This window comes from Calypte anna, chromosome 2, assembly GCF_003957555.1.
Source record: "Calypte anna isolate BGI_N300 chromosome 2, bCalAnn1_v1.p, whole genome shotgun sequence".
Taxonomy (NCBI): domain Eukaryota; kingdom Metazoa; phylum Chordata; class Aves; order Apodiformes; family Trochilidae; genus Calypte; species Calypte anna.
This window is the reverse complement of record NC_044245.1, coordinates 17,070,484-17,089,895: the sequence shown is the minus strand read 5'-3', so window position 1 is coordinate 17,089,895 and position 19,412 is coordinate 17,070,484. Positions and strand designations below refer to the sequence as shown.

Below are 19,412 nucleotides of genomic sequence, written 5' to 3'. Positions count from 1 at the left end.
CCCCTCTGAGAGGAGGGGAAAAAAAAAAAAAAAAAAAAAAAAAAAAAGAAGCAAAGCAAAAAAAAAAAAAAAAAAAAAAAAAGCCACAACCGAAAAAAAAAAAAAAAAAGAAAAAGAAAGAACAACCCAGCCCCTCTGCAAAGCAAGCCGGGAGCTGTAGGCAGCGCCGTGCTGCCCAGGGCGCATGCGCGGGGTGGGCAGGGCAGGCGCTGCTCATGGCCGCCGCCCACGGCTACCTTAAAGAATAGGTGGTACCGGGCGGTATCGTGAGTGGCCCGTCCGCTGCGAAGGGCGGCAGAAGGGCTGATCGACTGTCCTTCTGGGCACATGGGGACGAGGGGAGAGCCTTGTGTCCTTCTTGCAGCTCCCTCAAAAAAAGCCCCATCAGTGCTGCCCTGAGGCAGCGCCTCTCTTCCGGAGAAGCCAAAAGGCTCTAGGAGGGAAGGGCGGTCCTGGTCCTGGCTATCCAGCCTCCCAGCCTCCCGTCAGGATAGACATTTCTATGGCAGCACAACTGGTAAAACGGTAGGAGCATCGCGACTAGTGGTAGTTAGCCTTCTCCGGGGGTTATCCCAAGCGGAAGGGGGAAATAAAAAAATCTAAGCTGTTCAGGTCTTCGTGAAGCCCACCCCTGAAATAATAATTGTCACTTAGTGTTTTTCTGGTTCAGTTTCATAAGAAGGACTTAAATGTTTGGCTGCCGCTCTTTTACCTCAGTTGTTAATCATTGTTCAGGGCCTCCTGTGGTTGTTGCAAAGCTATGGAAGATAAGGGTGTGGTGATTATTTAGTACAATCTTTCTTGCATGTGTTTGGGTTGGTTAGGATTTTTTTTGTTGTTGTTTTGGTTTTGGTTTTTTTGTAAACAAACTCCTGTTTCTGTGATCATACCAGAAGAAAAGCCAATAGCAAAAGGTGGCTTCTATGCTGGGTTGCTGAAGCCTGCCTTTGCAATGAGTAACAGGCCCAGAAGAAGCTGTTTCCAGGTCCAGTTATTCATGCCTTGGCATTGTGTGCTGTGTGTACTCGGTTACAAACACAACTGGTAATAGTTCTTGCATTTTAGAATGTGCAGAGAAACCCACACAGCTGTGAAGTTAGCACATTTCAGAAAAAAATATTCTGAAACACATTGGAGTAAGAGCAATCATCTCTGTGCCTCATCTCTCTGTAAGGGCTTTGGTTTGCAGCACTAAAAACCATTCTGGTCAGGATCTTCTGGTGTACCTGCTGATGAGTCTAAGTTGGAGAGAGGAAAAATAGATCTCCCTTCCTATCTGAGGTTATCACAGTCCAGCGTCTTGGTCTAGAACCATGGAAGTGAGGATGAACGTCAGAGAGCTGGGAAAGAATGGTGGACCTGGAAAATTCTGTGCAGCTGGAGTTACCACAGTCTGGCTGGGAACAGGTAGACAGAGTACCGTCTGGGGTAGTAGAGGAAGGAGCTGGTACATTTGCAGCACTTGCTGTTGGATAGAAGTGCATCCACATTTCTGTTTTCTCATGGTTAATTCATTTGGCAGCTTAAAAAAAATTGTTTCAAGTATCTTCAATAACTCTCTTCAGGACATCATATAATTTCCAATATAACATTTTATTTTGGATTCCAAGCACCCTCTTAATGTAAAATAATTGCATTTAATTTGTAAGAGTTTTGACATACAGACAGACTTCTAATGGGTCCCAGAGCAAGTGTGATCAGAAACCACCTTGTGTACTGGCTTCTTGTTTCCAGCTGTCATGATACAAATTTGATTCCTCTGTTCAGTCTGGCTGCAAATTGCCTAAAACCCATTGGCTTGGATGAGTCTGTAGTTGCTTACAGATCAAAGACTGACTTCAGGGAAGCTGTTAACATCCTCAAATGTAGCACAACTGCTGTTGACTTGTCTTAAAATGCTATTGCTGCCCCTGTATGAAGAGACAGCAGATACATTGGGTCTTGCAAGTCAGCTTTTTTCAGTGTTGGAGAAAACAGTGGTGTGTGTTTTACTAAATGGATTGTGCTTTGCTTCTGGGGACAACCTTGTCCTACAGGCAGATGACAGGACAGAAGATGAGCTGGGTAGTGCTGGCTTCCAGAAAACTGTCATCTCAAAACTGTCATCTGCTGGATCGGAGGCTCCAGGAGGGTTTACAGCCCCTCCTTTGGGATCTCGACCCAAAAGGCCTTGCAAAAAAAAACCAAAACCATTACTAACTCCACCTCAAGATGTGAGCTCCAGAAGAGCTTGGAAGGCTGCGTCAGAGGGCGCCACCTTGTGACATCTGCACTGAGACCTTCAGGTTCCTCTGACACCGCAGCTCTGTGGGTCAGCACACAGACCTCTGGTAGGTACAGAAACACCCAAACTGAGCACGCTGAGCTGTGTCAGCTCCAGCAGGGCGTTTTAATTTAGTGCCATACAACCACAGCAGTAGTGCTGCGAGGGCCACGCAGCACAAGATGCAGTGGGAATCGTGGTGTGGACATGATCAATTGATTAGAGCAGCAGGCCTAATTAGCTCCTGCCCCATGCTAGTCCTGCTTTCCCAATGACTCTCTGCAGGGTCGCTGGAGTGTCTTTGTAGTGTGTTTCTCGTGCCTGAAGTTCTTGGAAGGTTTATTAACTCAGCTATAATAGACCCAAACTAGCTTCATAAGTGTGCATGGTGACTACACCAAGTGATTCCAAAGCACCTGGAAGCACAGAGACTTTTGGGTAACTCTGGAAGTGCTAGCTAAATCTATCAGAACCAGAGGAAATAAACCTGGGCATGAGTTGACACCTTTGCTGAAGACTCTCATGTGCATCTGCTGGGTTTTTCTTTAGAAATTATTCTATTATTTTGTTTTGTTGTGGTTTGTTTTTTAATTATCACACTTTCCCATTGCTCCACACAAGCATCAAAGTTAGCTAGCTTACTCAAGATACTTCAGGTGTGTAAGAGAGATTGGAACAACAATTTCACTGGCTGGAGTAGCTGGACTGGTAGAGGAAAAAAATGTAATGGTGCTCTTCAAGCTCCACCCAAACAATCAGCTGAATGAGATCCCATCCAGAGTAAAGTATGCATATATAACTCTCAGTGTCTCAACTGTCTGTCTGAGATTTGCTCCTCCTCAGTCAGGTATGATTGTTTCTAGGGGCAATACTGCCCTTCTGGGACATGGCTCATTTTTGACTGGCAGTGAAAAATTACTGGAAAATCTAAATGCACCTCTTAAAACTAGCATTGAAGTAGCAGCATCAAAGCAACTTCTCCTGCACTGTGATTTGTGTAGCCCTGTAACTGTCTATTCCCTTTTCTAGGCAGGGATTGGCAAGTGTCTTTGTTTTTTCACTTGGGAACATTACTTGCTTTGGTAGTGTTGATTGCCAGATAACCCTTTACTGTTTGTTGCACTGTTTCTAGGCAGGATCAATTCCTGATTCCACTGTTAAGCTGCACGAGCACTTTTGGCAGAGCAATAGCAAGGGAGAGGGGTCTGAGGAGGCAAGCTGGAAGCACAGAGGACACAGAAGCTTTTCAGTACAGCCCCTTCAACTATACTGCCAAATACCAAGTCTTGTGTTCTTGTAAGAAAATTTTTGATGAGTTCAGTGATATATTTACTACAGTGTGGCTGTACCGAGACAAAGTTATGTGAATACTTAATACTTTGGTTTTGGTTTTAGTTTTTTTTTTCTGGGAACAAAAGTAACCTTTTTGGTATTTCCTATACAAAATCAGAAGTAGCCAGTCAAGAAGCTGCATAGCTGTGTTGTCTTCCTGTGCTTTAGATCTAGCCTACAGAGCCTTACTTAAGAACCAGAATAATTAAATTATTGATACCTCAGTTACTATCATGGGGTGTCCGAGTATTCCAGAGATGAATGCAGTTGTTCCCACTTCTCAGAGACAATTTTTCAAGCTCACTACACTTTTGCAGGCATCTCTGTTTGCCCCCTTTCCCAATTTATATTTTTAAGGTTTTCCTCACAGCTGTGACAATTGGAAATGCTCCTTCCTGCCTCATCTGTGGAGCAGGATTTTTGAGGGCAGGGCTGCATCCCTGAGCCTGGTCCAGGGACCCCACTGCACCCCCTTGCCAGTTGCTAGGCAGCCAGTGAGCTCTGTGCAGCAGAGGCAGCACATGCCAGCCAGGCATTGCTAGGCAGCATGAAATGCTGAAGAGCATAAAAAAAAAGATTCAAAATTGCAGCTTTGAGAATACACAAGATAAGAGCAGTACAAAAATAGTTTTACTGTATTTTTACATGACTTTTGTCCTCTAATATATTTTCACTTGCAGAATTATCCTTCTGTCTCAACCTCATTTTTCATAAGACTCCTTCCTCTTAATCTTCCTCTGTGCTTATCTTTGCTCCTCAGCAGTGCTTTGGTGTCAGTGGTCCTTCCTTTTCTCTCACTTCCACTACCCTTTCCTAAATCTGTCATCTTGGTTGTTCCCCCCACCGTGTTCCACTGGATCCTCTGTTCCTTTGGCCTCTTTCATTTTGGTCTCCATTCTTTTGTTGTTCTTACCACAGCCTCCATCTACCAGGTTGTCACCTGATGTTGCCTTTTCATTTTCACTGCATCAAAGCATTCCTCCCACATCTTCTGCTCTCAGGTCCTGATCTAGGTCCCTTCTGCTGCCATCTCCTCCAGCTGCCCATCACAAGGTACACTTAACTTATTAAGCACTCAAAATACTGTCAAGGCAGAGAAGGCATCCACTGCCCTAAGAGCTTGGGAAAAGTAGATGATCCAGACCCTGGTGATGCAGAAATACATATGCAGAATCTCAAAAAAGCCTATTTCTGTCTTTCTAGACTTAAACTAGGTAACATGGGTACTGTGTGACAAATGACAAGATGGCTTGCTTCTTACACCAGTAACAATTGAGGCTAAACTACTTTGTTTTAAAAACATTTTAAGGAAGTGCTGCTGGCTTTAAAGTAACCACTTTAAGCAGGAGGTGGATTTCTGGCAGTAGTTCTTTTTATTAGCAATTTTTTTGGCCTTCTTTTATTTACTGGCTTTGGGGGCTATTTTAAATATGAAAAGAATCAGTCACATTGCAAGGCTTAACCACTAAGTTAAAGTCAGCTTTCTGAATAAACCCATTCAGGTTTGGTCTACTTTTTAGAGGACAGGTTGGAATTTCCTGATGAAATAGCTGTTTGTTGGAGGATGTCTTTTAAAATGGAAGACTTTCTTTGATACATGCGAGTAAAACCTTCCCTGGGAAAGGTTTTGCACCCTACGTAGAGGTTCTGGTCAAAAGCAGAGAGAGAGAGGCGCTTTGCCCAGGAAAAGGTAATATTTTGATAATGTGGAGTAAAAGGGAATATAGCAGATCCAAAGGCAAGTTTTCTGTGTCCCTGACCTGAAATCAAACACTGAAAGGTGGATGCCCCATGTCAGCAGTGTCCTGTTTGCTTAACTGCTTGGGATAAGTGTCCCTAGCAGGACAAAACCTTGCTCAAGATCTTGAGGAATGTTTTGGAGTCTGAAAACACCACTAGTCCCATCTCTGCTCTGTTTTGCACCACCTGATAAAGTGTATGTGAATAACAGAAAAATACAGAAAGTGAATACACTTACTTACCTGTAGAGTCACCCCAGGCTTAGTGAGGCTTATTGGCTCAGACATTATTTGCAGGGTCATCAGGAATATAATTGCATCCTTGAGATGCAGATCCTAAGATGGCTTTGCAAATTAATGCAACACTGCAAATCATGTCTTCAGACCACTGGCTAGTGCTGAACCTAGAGTTAAAAAGCTCTTCTGGGCTATACTGACTACATGCATAATTGAGGTGTCTCTGGTGTTGTTTGGATAACCTCTACTATCCAGGTTTTTCTATTCCTCATCAGTTGCTGGTATCTCATGAACCTAAATAATGGAGAATTGACAGTAATAGTGCCATAATCTAGTTTATATGAACCTCAAAATTGGTTAGTCTGTGCTTATGGCTATGCCTAACTGCAGTCTCTAGCCTAATTTATTTCCTATCGTCAATACTAAATTTATGTACATTAACTGGATGGACAAAAGCCAGAGCAGTAAACATCTGTGTTTCAGTTCTCTGTGTTTCAGAGCTAACATCTGACCTAACTCTATGGATTTTTAGTATTTTTTTACCAATTGAAATTATTTATGTATATCCATTTTTATGCTAAACCTAAAGAAATCAGAGACTCATCTTGGTATAATGCGAAGCCTTAAAAGAAAATCTTCATGTGAAGATAATCTAACTGCACAATTGGAGTTTTTCATCATTTTTGAGGAAACAGGAGCATGGATAGGAATTACTTCTATATACTTTCTATTAAAAATATTTTTATTTTGGTTTTTTTTGGTCTTTTTTTAAGCCTTGCAGGTTTTTTGATGCAGATTAAAAGCATTCATACTCTGTTCTGATTAACTGATATGCCTTTTTTGCATTTAAATATATACTTAATTGAACTGCAGCTTTCCATCATAAAGCAGAAAAGAAAAAATAATTAAATGATAACATCATGCTACTACAGAAAGAGTGCTATTTTCCCCATAAAAATAAGTATTTGACAGAAACTCTGCAGTGATAACATTTCTCAGCACAGTATTTGGATGACAAAATAAGCATAGCATAATAGGGTTTTTTTCATCAAATGAAAACACATTACAGTTCCTGGGGCTGTTCCAGCCTCCAGTGAAACAGTGAAGCTTCAGCTTGAAGCAATCTTGTGTCTCTGGGGTTCAGCAGTATTTGAAATGGAGTATCTTCTGTAGGTATTGCAGGCAAAAGGAATGGGATTAGATGCACAGCAACTCTCACATGCAGTTTGTCTACTAGAAAATAAATTTCCATGCTAAGATTACATTGACATCCTCAGTAGTTTCCCAGTCAGAGCCCAAACAGACTGTGCAGATAATGAGGGTAAAAAGTTATTACATATAAACTAAGGCTATTCTCTGTTGAGAACATTTAAAAATAAATCAGACCATTTAGTGCAACCCTAGAGAATTTAAAGGGTAAGCATTGGCTATTCAGAATAACCTGGGTTTGACTTTCCTGTTACTTTTCATTGCATTACAGGAACAATCTCTTGTGCCTGTAAGATTGATTACATGTCTCAAACTTAGTTTATACATTAATCAATCTCAGCAACCACTTAGTGTTTCCTGTAGCACAACACTGTAAAAATTGTCCTTTAATTACCACTAATGAAAGTTACCTGCAGTGAATGTGAATATATGCCACTGGAAAATTACTTGGGTCAGAGGGCAGCAAATGCAAATATGAACAATATTTATGATGCACCAGCACAATTAGAAGTGAACAGTTAAATTACCAAAGGGAGCTCCCCGCTTTTCTAAACTATTTGATGTCAACATTAGCTGTGAATGCTTCAATTTATTTGGTCATGAACACAATAATCTCACAGTATTTTTCTGGCCAGTGTGCTTCCTAAAGTGTTGGGAACTTTTAAACACTGTTATGTAATAAATGCATACTTACTCAGTATTAAAAATGTTTCTATCATTCTTTAAAATAATTCTGAGTGTGAAGTGGGTTAATTATGCTTGCTATCACTTCTCTTCAAACATCCGACTCTTCACTCTGTATCTGACATGTTTGTACTTCTCAAAATTTTTTTGCTGTATCAAGTGGAGCCTGTCTAGGTTTTCACATCAATTGGAAGACAGCTTCCAACTAGGTATCTTCTTTTTTATATTTATACACTAAGGAAAAAAAAATTATTTATTCAATACTGTTCTGACTGCAAAAGACATGAAGATGCTGTTTTACATAGGAAATAAGAGTATAGACACCTCACTGTACTGTATGTGAAATTTGTAGTTATGTTTCCCCTTGCATGCTTTACTTCCAATTGCTTATATGTATGTCAGTTTTAATTTAGCCCTAATGATGCACCTTTTGATTTCAGACTTTTTTTGTTTCTCCTTCAGAGAGTTTGTGAGAAGGAAACAAGGAGAAATGTGTTCTGCTGAATCCATTACAAATATTTCATCCATGAGGTTAAAGCCCCTCTGTATGAAGACTTCCAAAACTTGCAGAAGGCCATATTCAGGGACATATCTCCTGTTCTTCCTAAGAAAACCTGACAACTTTTGATTAATTCCAAAGTTTCTTAAAGCAATATATTTGCATGCTCTTAGTAGAGTTTTTAAGAGTTAAAATGCATCCATTGAGGAATCAGGCTATGCTAATGATGATTGTGCACTGCAAAGGCCAGGGGATTTTCTCTGCATTTGTTCTTTTTGAATACACATTAACATTGTGATGGATAATGGTACAGAGGGATTGTATCCCCTGGCACCTGTAATTTAACAGTAGGATGAATTCTAGGATGAGAGAGTGGAGAGGTTTGCAGGACCCAGAAATAAGGAGCAGGTGGATCTGAGGAGAGTACTAAAAAATAGAGCTACTTCCCACACAGGACATACACTTGGACTCAGGCATTTATTTTGTCTCATTTTCTCATAAAAGCTACAAAATTCACAGGAAACTGTGGACTGCAGTCAATCCACAGAAAACTGTGAACTGCTACTACCAGTTACTCCTACCATGTAAAGATCATTTGCTCTAAATCTGAAAAACCAAATCCTACTATTAATACTGAAATCTTAGCAGGCTGAAGAGCAGTTAATTATCTAGTAAGTGCCATCATCCTATGGTCTCAAAGACAATGTGATACTTGGCTGGGTATCTCCATGCAGGCTAATAAAGGGTGGAGGCCTTTTTATCCTAGAAATTTATTGAAACAGTCTCTCTTTTGAAAACTTCTGGTTTTCAGTGGAAGAAACAATGTCTTGTCAAAAAGAATTGGATTCATGTTCTTGCTCAAATGAATAATATACCTAATTTGTAATTATTTTTATTGTGTGGCCCTAAGGGCTCCTTATCTCAGATAAAAAAAGTTTAATATTCAAATGTTTTCTTCATCTGTGTTAGGAAAAGAGCAGCAAATCTGATGTGGTACCTCATTGAAAAATACTAGGTCTTCATAATCATAAAAGCTTGCTTTCAGTTAACTGTTAATGTTACTTACAACAGCCTCATGCTATAGTACTCTCTTAGAAAAATAAAATTCTCTAAAGTGATATTCTGTTACAGTTCTAGAGTGCCTGTAAACTACATCAATCTGTAAGATAAGCCTGTGGTGTAAGCTGTTTTGTTGTTGCTGCAGCTCAGCTGAAAGCCAGGTAGTGTTGGTTGAAGTAGCCGTGAGTCAGACACAACTCTGCCGCCTTTCAGTGTGGTCACACCATTAGCCATGACACACCAGCATGAGCCTGGTAGCTACTAAGCATGCCCTTAGCACATGGCAGACACCTGTATTTTCTTCATCAGAGTGTCACTTATTTTAATGCTTAGGAATTTTTAGGAAGAGTAGGCAAATGTCCATGAGAATATTGCGTATATTGATAGAAGATATTAATAGGAAAGCCTAGCAGGTTGTCCAGCTCATCCCTTCCACATGGCAAAATGCCCTCTGTACTTCACAGTTCAGCTTTTTATCCTCTCAGATTTTAAATGTTCCCACTAAAAACGGTCTGGATCTTTCAATACATCAGCTCTCAGACTGTTCCATGGGTTGCTGTGGTATTGCACAAGTTGTGCAGTGCTAAAGGTGACATTGTCATATGCCTTTTCACAGATTTGCATACAAATGTACTTTTCAAAGGTTTAGTGAAGCCACAGGGGAGTGTATTTATTTATCAGTGTCCAGGAATAAGGGTCACAGCAACAATGTAACATTTAATTCACATTTAATCCATTGCTAGGGCTTATTCACATAACAAAATGTATTAATTATGCTTTCCAGTGCATAACTATTTTTTTGTGAAAGTTTTTGATCAAATAAAAGGAAGTATTTTTGTGTCAAAGTAGCTCACAAGCTACAAAAGATAAAATAAGCAAAAAGGCTTATTCATTGTGAAATGTTTTTTTTCCCATGCAGGGTAATGCCAAACCAATTATATTAGTCCATGCCTTAAATTATGTCAGAAATCTCACAATAGCAGGCTGATTTTGTGTGTTTGCCCCTGCCTAAGGCAGATCTCTCATATAATTTATCTTTGTGTAGGAAAACTTCAAAATAATGAAAGAACTCGGTTTTCCCTCAGCTGGCATACATTTATTGAAGTGATACACTTGTTTTACCATGTGTTTTACTCGCTTGTTTAGTAGTGTTTAAAACTGCAAACTGTATTTGATATATCTCACATTTCTTAACCTTCTCAGTTGGCTTGTAGGAGGAGATTTAGTCACAAGAGGGTTTGTTTTCATATAAATCAGTCTGAAAGATAAATTTAGGACACAAAGGCAATATATGTGTCTAATTCTAGCTGGAGGGTTGGTATGACTTGTATTTCTTCTTTCTCACTGCCATTTAGAAAACTGCTTTGATATTTTATTATATCACTCAGTAATTAATCCAGGATAATTCAACACATCTTGTCCTACCAATTAAAGTTATTTGGTTTTGTTCAACCATTTCTCAACATCATACCTGTAGAGTGGAAAAGACAGAAAACTGTTTACCAGAAAACATATAATCACATCTATTATTCAGGGAGGGCCACATTGCATGAATGACATTAAGTCACAGTGGGATGAGAAAATTGATCCTCTCTACCTAATGCAGATGGTGAGGAGACACCTGACTTCTGTATGTGAATGAATGAGTGTGTCTGCTTCATAAATACTAAAGCACCAGTTAAAAGAATGTGTATTGCCAGAGTGCTTCAGGTCAGCTGTGGGAGCCTGGTTCCTCACTAGAGGACAGTGCAACCAACCCCAGTGACAATATAAACCTATGCCATGACCAGCGAGGTTCACCAAAACATCTCCATCCACGTGAGAGGCTTGTGCTGGGGACAGATTTGTAGCCAAGACTTGGCCATCTTCACACAGACCCACCAAGACAAATCTGCAGCTAGGACTTTGTCAGAAACTTAAAACTGTTTATCTGAACCTCTGGCTGAAATGTATTTAGGAGCATTTATGAGAGCAGTTTCAGTGCAGATCAGAGGCCAGCAACCAGCAGCTGTGGATGTGCAGGAGGTGGTCACCTCTTCCAACACCTCAAAAGTAGCTGGCAGGGAATGTGTTCATGGGAAGGTTTAAAATTGCACTTTATTAAAATGTGATTTAACACTGTCAATTAGATGGGGGTGAAACTTGAAAATTAATAACTTTTGTCTATTTTGGTTTTAATTCCCAGCCTTTTACTAATGGGGGAATTCAGTGTCACAACAGAGTGAGCTGACACTCTTGTTCTAGCTCCATTCTGCTCTTTTGAATAGTGGGTGATCTGTGAGCTAATCTGAAAAATTAAGACATTTTGTGGACACATGGAATACCTTTTAAATAGCTCCAGTGTGTTAAAAAACTGCTCTGAAAAAGGCAGGCCCCACTGGGAAACATATAATTTAGCCACATGAGAAGGAGATCCAGACCAAAGGAAGATGGCCTGTTTGGAACAATTGAGCAGGCAGCACAGACATACAATCTAGCATGGGCATTAGCCTTCATTTTCTTTTAATACAGCTGTTTTACTGTTTTTTTTCTCAAGTAATTTTCTCTATACCTCTTTTCAATAATGTAAAGTATCCAGATCCATTGATTTGGGGACTCATCCTACTTTGCATCCCTAAATTTTCCATTTCAGGACATGTAAGACAACTTCAAAATTTTGGTGTCTGAGGTAAAAAATGTAATTATTTTATCATTCTTGTACATATTTATTCTGTTATCATCGATTCCCTTATACCAGCTATGCCAGAGATTCTTTAGGGACATATACAGAAATAGTTTTAGTGATGCAGGTGACAGCACACAGCAAACCTGAAGCTCCTTAACAATAATTTAGAAAATATCCATCTGGGACTCTGACTGAGAGTACAAATCTGAGACAAAAATAAGGCTAATGGCAGGTGTCAGAAGAACAACACAAGGCCAGAATTCCTGACAGCCAGAGGCTCCACCTTGTCAATGTGCACAGGACTTAATTTTACTATTGTGAAATCCATGGGGTGCTCAGGATGTTGATCTTGAACATGTGCATAATTACAGACTTAGTCAGCACAAATGCTATTTTGTCTCCAACACCTATTTGGGCTGTGGTTACAGTGGTTTAATCTGTTTTGTGAATGACTCTCAGTCCTTCCTCTGCCCCCACCTCCCCTCCCAGTTTTGGATTTGTGTATTTAGTGTACCTTTTTTCCAATGTTTGAAATATTTTGAAAACTTTTTGAAAAAGGAAATCAACAAATGGTATCCTCGGTATAGTTATCATGACATAGAAATTTAGACTTTGTGATAGACAACCCTACTAATCAAAGGTTTTCATTTTAAAGACTTTTTTTTATAACTACCATGCAAAAGAATGAGAATGTTAACAAGTGAAAAATGAACAACAACCCCCTCCTGCAAAGGTTTGAAACAGGACTGAGCTGCTTATAATGCATGATTTGCTAAGGTAGCTGGCAGACCTTTATCCCAAGGGTTCATGCAAGTCAAAGGTAATCTGCAACAAAATGTCACTACCTTTTTTAAAAAAAATATTTAGCAGTTCAGAGGCCTTCCCACTTGTAGGATTTTGAACAGACAGTGAAATGGTATAATACCAGGCGGGTGAACAGAGCAACAAAAAGAGAACTTTAATCACAGTGTTTAAAACTACATTTTTTTATTTACAGTAAATGGAAAATCAAGGGACATCTAATTATCTGCAAGTTCTAAATTTAGAACTTCTCAAATCAGCATGTGCAGATTAATCACATCCAGGAGTTTTAAGTGAGGCAGAAAAGAGCATTATGGACTGTTAATATTCATACTTAGTTTTCAAACACTGGAGAAATTCCAGAGCACTGAAAGAAAGCAAAGGTTGTGCTGAAAGAAAGCAGAGATTGTGCCAATATTGAAAAAAGATACATAGATATTACAGTCCTATCAATATCAACACCAGATGCAACAATGCAACAAAATGACTGATATGAGATTCCATTAAGAAATAAAGAAGGATAATTTAATTAATGTATATCAAGATGAATGTCCAGAGAAGTACACATGTATTCAGGATAATTCAATTTCCTCTTTTCTGAGAATACAAGTTTGAAAGATAAATGTAACAGTGCTGTAGAATAATTGTATTTATACGTCTACAATCTATGACTGCAAAAAATTTTGATTGAGAAACAGCAATAAATTAAAAAAAATAGATAATTACTGGTATAGAAAATCATTATGATGCATATTAAATAAAAAATGGCTGATGTACTGACCTTGAATTCTTCTTCAACTTAGTTTGAATAACCTACAAGAAAACACTAAAATCACTGCCAATATTTGCAGAGAGCACAATGATTAGGAAAGTGACAAATAATAGAAAGAGACTGACATGACACAGTAATATGATAAGCAAGTTGTAAACCCAGCATAGCTGAATATAACCAAATATCATTCCATCACTCCAAACAGAAGTTTTAAGAGTCCACACTTCTAACAGGGGTCCTCAGCTTCAAGTAGGGTACGAAGATCCTGTGCTGAGGCCTTCATCCACCTCTATATCCGAAAGGGTTAATGAATTCTGGATATGATTGAGAATGTTGAGACTGGAGAAGGCAATACCTCAGTCCTCTATGACCCATGACATTAATACAAGCATTACTGCAGCCACCACTCTACCAAGCTAGCTATGATTTAAGAAAGATCTTAAAATACTGGAAAGGCCTAAGAATCCCAAAAGAATTAAGTTCCTGGAGTGAAAGCAGCCATGAATTAAATTCTCAATAAAAGAAATCAAGATGTCACTTGACTTTTATTTTTAAGGATTTGTAGGATTGCTGGAGAACCCTTCAGGAGGATATTTGTGAGTTCTCTAATCCAGCAAACAAACCTGCAGGAAGATTAAAACTGTCAATAAAGGCTATACAAATAGCTAGGAGAAACGGAGCATATTTCATTGTCCTGTTTCTTTTGTATTGAAGATTTGAAGTACTAACTTTTGATTTCAGGATGTTTTCAAGTGATCTGTATGACACCAAAGACTTGGGCTCTTTAATGGGTATATCTGTGGTTAAAGACTGGTAATGCCTCCCAGAACTGCCCTCTGCTCTCTATTAGATTACTCGTTGTGACAGACCCCAATGTAACTGCTGTCACAGTGACGTGGCTGCCCAGCTCTCCCTGCATTTCTACCTTTATCTGCAGCAGAGGAACTTTACCTGGAAACATCACTGTTTAGGTGATTATTATTATTGATTATTGATTGATTATTTTTTTTCTGTGCTTTGAGGAACATCAGTTGACAGCTGTCTTTCCTCATTAGCCTTTCTGGTATTTACAAAAGCTTTGATAACAAAGCTTCTCATGATGAACATATGTTATAACCAGAACATTTTAATGCAAAGGAAAGTAAAAAATGACTCCTTTATTTCAGTCTGATCTAACAGTATAAACTGAAACAGTTCCTGAATGTCAAATTTCTTTCACAATAAGGCTTCCCAGATAAACATTTTTGGATAATGTCCAGTCCCAGACCTGACCTAAATACAAGAGTAAAAAAGCTGTGGTTTATAGCTGGAAAAAGCATCTACCTGGCACTGACTTCCAAGGAAGTCTGTGAGGACCTGTACAGCAACAGAGCAGGGTGCTTATGTAACCATTTAAACTCTGTCTTAAATCCTTCTTAGAGTTTGTTTGCTGGAGGACTCACTCCATAAAATCATCTCTAATCTGTTAGATTAGGTTGTTGAATCCAATTGACCAATGGTGGTATATTTTCTGCCTGAATAAATATCCCAAATGATAGGCACAGACCAGAAGACAACTGACTTCAGTTATCTTTCCAGGTTATATTCCAGGTTTTACACACTGGTAAATGTGTGTCATGAAAACTTTTCCACTAAGTCATTTTTCAGATTTGCTTGAAGGAACCCTTTCCTTTGCCAGAATTTTTAGAGAAAAATAGCTAAAGATGGTTTTTTAGATTTTTTTTTCTTTTCCAAATTCTGAAAAAAAAGAATCATAAGAGCTGTCTGGCTATCAATATGCCATTGTATAAGCACATTAATGTGATACAGTCACAGTATTTTGTTTGCTATTCCCAAGAGGCAAATTACACCAGGGATAGGCTTCTAAAACTTTAGCAGCAGTGGTTGTGAAGATAAGAAGCACAGATGTCAAAACAGAAATAATATGCCAGACATAGTTAGATTTTTCAGAGTCAAATTCTACTCATTTGCATTATGAAAATGTGTAACAGCATAAATATCCCAAAATCTTGGAAGTCCAAATATATATCACTGTAAATGACTGCATGATTTGACCTCCAGATGCTGTATTTTTTACTGGACGGAAAAGAATAAATATTTGTTATGAGCTGTCTGCTGCAGTTGTCTATAATAAGACAGTTTGTCATTGCTGCAAGATGAAACTGCATACTTTTCAAAGCTCAGTTCATGGCTGTATAAGGGAACAGGATTTTTAAATGATCTTTCTAGAATCTGTGAAATCTGAACAATTCTTTTATAACTATCTTCTGGCTCAACAAAAATAACACCTTGAGGAAATAAGGAAAATGAAACTTTATTAAAAATTTCATAAAATAAATTAATCGTAAGCCTGGAGAAAAAAAAGGGGCTTAAGACACAATATGGCACTGCATTATACTCTAGACCTGCAAAGATATAAACTTGTAAAAGGCTCTGACTTCATAAGTACTGTATAGTTCAATGCAAAGTCAAATGCTGCTGAACGTCTTTGGAAGTAGGAACGTATTTTGTTCTCCAAAGAGCATTTTATGAAGTTAATCTAAGCTTATAATTTTGTTACTGCATCCTCTTTTTTGAAATGTATGAGAAGTGAGCAAGTGTGGGGGAAACAAAAAATGCAGCTCAAAATATTGATTACTGAAGGACTTGAGATACCTGAATTGAATAATTCAAGAGATCTGAATGGGATATATTGCCTTTAACACCTTTGACAACATGGATCCTAATCCTTAGGCAAAGCAGCTGCTGTGAATAATGGTTAAAAGTAATGCCATTACTTAATCCCCAACTGTGAAATGAATTGGTATTTCCAGATGAATTATTAAGGGGTGTATCTGAACCTCACAAGGAAGCTTCCATCCCCAAAAGCATTCTTGCTTGTGTCAAGCCAGTCCTTTGCCCAAAGGGCTTTTCCTGAAGAATAGGGATTGGTCTGCATAGGCAGACAAACTTCAGCTGCTGTTTTTCCCTTATTCACACAAGGCAAATAGTTTTCTTTCTCCAGAGCAGTTGATTTTGACACAAATACCCTTCATGATTTCACTAAAAAAAATCTGTAAGTAAATGTCATTTGATATATTAGCCTTTCTACTGTAAACAATGTAGAAAACTACTCCTGAAAAGCTCTGTCCTTACACAACTGATTTCCATTCGTCATCAGCATGCAGATTTGACTTCAAAACTGTTAATGCTAATTTAGTTCTTCATAATTATGACTATTAGGTTTTAAATAATTCATTCTCCTTCCCTGCTGGATTACATACTTCAAAAAGTAAGCTTTGCTAAAATTACATGCTCTTGAATCTGGTAGCTTACAGAACTTCCTCATAATGCATATGAGACTATGGTCTACTTTCTTAAGAGACATTTAAAAATATTTCTGTAAAATACTATGCCATGATTCAGACCCCTGAGGGAGCAACAGGCATAATTGATTCTAGTTTCTGCTTTCCACTTGCATAATGTAACTGAGTCCTTTGTCCCTCAAGTAAAATGAAGGTGCTTTTCAAGCTGAACTGGGGTGTAGGTTGGCAATGGAAGCAACTGCTAGAAAACTAAGGCAGACCTGGTATATGAATTAGACCATGAAGGGACAATGGCAGCTTACACACAGCACAAAATGAGGCCCCTACAGTAGCTCAGCACATCAGACTTTGATAAACAATTCTGTGCTGTAACACCACTGGCTCAATAACCATCCATAATCCATCTGTGCAGGAAAGGTCCAAGGTTACACTCAGGATCAGACTTGTTTGCCTTTTCTCCAGACATCCCCTAAGCATACTCCTTCAGGCAGTACAACTGCCTGAATCCATACAAGATATAAATTATGTGTGTCAATACAGCCAGGAGGGCCTCACATAAGCAATTCACAGGCTCTTCGTAAGTAGTTTGTGAAACACCAAGTGAAGAGTGGTGTGAGGACACCAAAGCACTCAAACATGTTAAACATCACTCACTGCACTCACTGCCAAATCACACTGGTAGCAGACTACCATGGCCTCTCACATCCTAACTGATGGACATCACTGGTCAGGTTTTCTATCACAGCCCCCAATGTTTAGTTTCTCATACATGGGATCAAAAAAAGAATAAGAGCTGGCTGTACTTATGATTGTTTTGGAGACTGCTTTTGTGGAGCAATAGAAACACAGCCCAGTTCAACACACAGATTATAATTAGGTTTTACAAGCATGTGGTCATTCCCAATGGGTACTCAGCAGATGACAGAGAAATGTCATACAGTTTTTTTCCCTAAAAAATGGAGTCTAGATCTCCAGCTAAAGATAAGGCTGTGCGTCCATTCCTGGATGTCTGCAGGAGATGAGAGTGTTTCTTTTATTACCTGTATATCACATTTGATTATTGCTAACCCTACACAAACGTAACTGCAATGAGAATGCAAAATGTATACACAGGGACAGCTAATAGCAATGCTACTTAGTATTGTATATGAGCCTTTAAATTAATTAGTCATTTGTTTTACATTCTCACAGGCTCACCAGTGCTCAAAGTTTGCCTCTCATTACTATTTTATCCTTGTCTTAGGACAGGATGGTGCTGATTATTTTGGGTTACTTTAAGTGCCTTATTTTGGATCTGCAGATCTCACACTCTCACACATCTTCAGTGCAAAGAGGGCAGCTTCTGTTTCAGTGCACAGCTATTAAATAGGTTGTCATTTGCATCTCTTACAAAGCCGACTTTCAGTGAAAGTCTGGGAACATTCATTATAAAAATGCAGACTGCATTTCTCTTAAATCAATTTAAATGCTAAATGTCATTATAGATTTTCTCAAGTAAAGAGTCAGCTGGCCTCACAAGAGGGCCTTAATTTTTATATAATTTTCTTGCAATTAATTCCTTACATACTCAAAGAATCCATATTTATACAGATACCCACATCTTCAAACAAATGCTTCTCTTTGATCTAAGCTTCTGTCATTCCTACCTTCATGGATAAGAAAGATGATAGATCTTAGCATGTAGCTCACAACAGCTTTAGAGCTTTTGAGCTCTAGCACTCCAAACACAAAAATTCAGATAAATTAATGTCACATTCACGAGTTGTGAAGTGTTGTTCATAACACAAGTTCATTTTTTGTCCAGTGTAGGGAATCCTATTTGAACACCTCTGGAAGTGTCAGCTCCTCTCCAGCAAAGCTCTCCCCTGGCCAGCTGGCTGCTGACCTTGTGGAATGTACTCGTTCAGCAGAGCAGGAACTGATCTGCTCTAATTCCCTCTCTCCGGCACTTTTCTTTGCCACCAGAGGGCATACGCTGTGAACACACACCTGCCTTCAGAGGAATTTAAAACAAATATGTACTAGATAAATGAACCTGACTCGAATGCCAAGATTTTGTACTCAATTTTATTCAAAGGGGCTATTAGTTCATCCTGTTGCTCACTGGGTAAATTATTCCACTCGCTACAAAAGCAGTGGGTTTGGCATACTTTTGTTTGACTTTGTAGACTGCTGGATGCACAGTGCTTTAGAATAAAGCCATTCATTTATTTAGCTATTGAGCTAAGCTGGTGGTGCCCTACTGCTATTCACCTTCCTTGCCAAATACCATGGAAATAGTTACTCCCCAGGTTTTAGGCTTTTAAAATCTCATGCATGAAATTTTAATGTAAAGACAAGTTGTTAAACAGATTACAGAAATGAGTGGCTGCAGTGGTAATTTAGGTGAATTATATGGAACTAGGTGTGAGTAGGAGGATGGCTGAAAGAAGAGGAGGAAGCAGCAAAGCTGACTGCTAGGGAGGTGGGGATGTGCTAAGGATAACAGCTCCATAAAATGAGTAGAATATTGCATTTTTGACGTGCAAGTATCATGCAATTGGGATATACAAACAGGGAAGAGATAAGGTAGGAAGAGGAAGGAGGCGGAGAGAAAGAAACAAAGAAAAAAACCAAAATAAGAAAACTGTTTCCTCAGTCCACAAGGCAGACCCTCCCCGGGATCAGCACTTCAGGACTGAACATTCAGCCCTCAGGACTGAACCCGCCATCACCTCGAGCGGCTCTGAGAGTCCCCTGTGAACGGGCTGACCCAGCGGCTCCTCCTCGGCCTCAGCCCGGCCTGTGGGGCCAGCCGGCCGCCTCCGCGCAGCTCTTGCCCTTCCTCTGTGAGAGGCCGCCGGAGAG

General features: G+C 39.2%; 1 long non-coding RNA gene across 1 annotated transcript; it reads right to left on the bottom strand.

Annotated features, from left to right (window-relative positions):
* Nucleotides 1-12,802: 12,802 nt before the first annotated feature.
* Nucleotides 12,803-19,405, bottom strand: LOC115597897. Its single transcript, XR_003987237.1, has 3 exons — nucleotides 19,280-19,405; nucleotides 13,270-13,301; nucleotides 12,803-12,855 (listed from the first exon to the last, which is right to left on the bottom strand). It is a non-coding gene; the product is annotated as an uncharacterized LOC115597897 (long non-coding RNA).
* Between the last annotated feature and the right edge of the window lie 7 nt (nucleotides 19,406-19,412).